Source organism: Pteropus vampyrus, unplaced genomic scaffold, assembly GCF_000151845.1.
Source record: "Pteropus vampyrus isolate Shadow unplaced genomic scaffold, Pvam_2.0 Scaffold12333, whole genome shotgun sequence".
Taxonomy (NCBI): domain Eukaryota; kingdom Metazoa; phylum Chordata; class Mammalia; order Chiroptera; family Pteropodidae; genus Pteropus; species Pteropus vampyrus.
The window spans coordinates 87-2,145 of NW_011901114.1; the positions used below are offsets into that span (position 1 = coordinate 87).

At 59.0% G+C, this 2,059-nt stretch overlaps 1 long non-coding RNA gene across 1 annotated transcript; it reads left to right on the forward strand.

The window, feature by feature from the left end:
• The first annotated feature begins 398 nt into the window (after positions 1-398).
• LOC111735035 lies at positions 399-1,354 on the forward strand. Its single transcript, XR_002778656.1, has 2 exons — positions 399-555; positions 1,258-1,354. It is a non-coding gene; the product is annotated as an uncharacterized LOC111735035 (long non-coding RNA).
• The last annotated feature ends 705 nt before the right edge of the window (positions 1,355-2,059 follow it).

Here is a 2,059-nt window from a genome sequence, read left to right on the forward strand (position 1 = left end):
GTCTAGTCCCAGGACCTAATCTTTGTGCCTAAGACCCAAGAGGAGCCCCTCTGTTGATTTCTGGGGCTTCCTGGTCAGCCCGCTACACCCGCGGCTGTTTGGGGTACAATCTCCCGTGAGCCCCTTAATGGTCTTCCCCGTTCCACCGCCCAGCACCCAGAGTTCTCCCCGCCTGCTGCCACGGCGGAGACCCGGCCAGGCCCCCGGCCGCGGTGGGGGCCGCGGTGCCCTGCCGCTATCACACTGTCGCGGCCCCTCCATCTCTCTCTGACGGGCTGGGTTCATTTCCTGGACTCTCTCTCGCCACCACCTTCCAGGATGACACATCCTCTCGCCTTGCTCCGCTGAGCCTTGGCCACACGTGTGTTCCTTGCCTCCCTTACTGGGGTGTGGGTCCTGGTCCTCAGCTTTGGGGAGCCTGGGGCAGAAGTCAGCGCCCCGCGTCAGTCTCTAACGCCTCTCCCGTGACTTGGTTTCCAGCTGCCCAAACTGGAACACCGTCGACCCAGAGGTGAGGGAAAGGCTGACCAGACGGCATGAAGACGGGGAATTCTGGTAAGGCGGTTACAGGGGTCAAGGACAGAGGTGTCTGACCCCGTGACTGTTACTAGAAAATTAGTGAGATTTTCCCACAGGGGCCTGGGATTCAGAGTTAGTTGTTGTTCTAAATACACTGTAAGACCCTCCACAAAAACATTCGTAAACCTCTTCAGTTTGTCCACCTCTGCAACGGGGTGCACGAGCTGAGCAGCTTCCCAGAGAAGGCTGAGCGGGACTCAGTCATGTTCAGATCCCAAGAAGAGCAGGGAAAAGATGGGCCCCTCTCCCAACCAGTTCGTGGCGATTCATGCCAAGGCCTTCAGAAACAGGTTCCTTCGAGAGCGTGACGGACCCACGCTGTGTGTGTGTGTGTGTGTGTGTGTGTGTGCGCGCGCGCACGCGTGTGTGCACGCGCCACTCTGCAGCCGTCGACTCCCTGCCAGTGACCCAGTGAGTGCCCGTATGCTTTCTCATTTCATACTCATGCTCCCAGTTTGACAGATTAGAGTTCTCAGCTTCAGAGAGGTTTAAGTAACTTGTTCGCAGTCACCCAGCTAGACAGTGGCAGCGCTGAGATGGGAACCGGTGCCTTCTGAGTGCAGGCCTGGTGGCACTTGGCCCCGAGGTGCTATCTCCCAGCTGCCCTGCCTGGCTCGGGTCAAAGCTTATCAATTCGCCCCGTTGTAACCTGGATGCCCGTGTCCCTGCTTTTGCCAGGATGTCCTTAAGCGACTTCCTGAGGCACTATTCCCGCCTGGAGATCTGCAACCTGACCCCCGACACCCTCACCGCCGATAGCTACAAGAAGTGGAAACTCACCAAGATGGATGGGAACTGGAGGCGGGGCTCCACCGCGGGAGGCTGCAGGAACTACCCAAGTAAGGCCGCCAGAGGCCGAGGCACCCTCGCCCTACCCTGCTGTGCCTCACGCCAGCCCGACAGCGCAGGGGAGGCACCCGCTGCCCACTGGGGCCCTCTGCTTTCTCATCCCCAACCCTCCATGCCTGGGGGCTACTCTGTCCACCCCCAGCCCGAGGAGCCGGGCTTAGGTCCCCCTGCAGGGGCCCCTTACCCACTGGGCCTCTGCACATCCAGGCCCCAGTTGTCGCCCAGCAACCGTCACGCCCGGTTCACTGAGCGCATGACGGGGCCCTGCTCAGATGGCGTGAGGACGTCTCCTCCGGTCCGTCCTCTGCTGATTCCCCTGACTCCTGCCTAGTCCTCCCCTACCCTCTCCCCTGCAGAAACTGTCTGGTCATGATGACATCCGCCACTTATGGAGCACACACTGGGCGCTAGGAACTGTGTGACTGGTTTACGTATACAATTCCATTTAATCTTCACGACAAACTTCTGAGGCGGGTACTCTGTTATCATCTCCGTCTTTAAGAGGAAGGAGCTGAGGCTTGGCGAGGTGAAGCGACTTGCCCAAGGCCACACAGTTTACTGGGATTTGAACCCAGGCTGTCTGACAGTGTTTTAAGTGCGATGGTTTTAAATGAGAAAGCATTGTCACCCA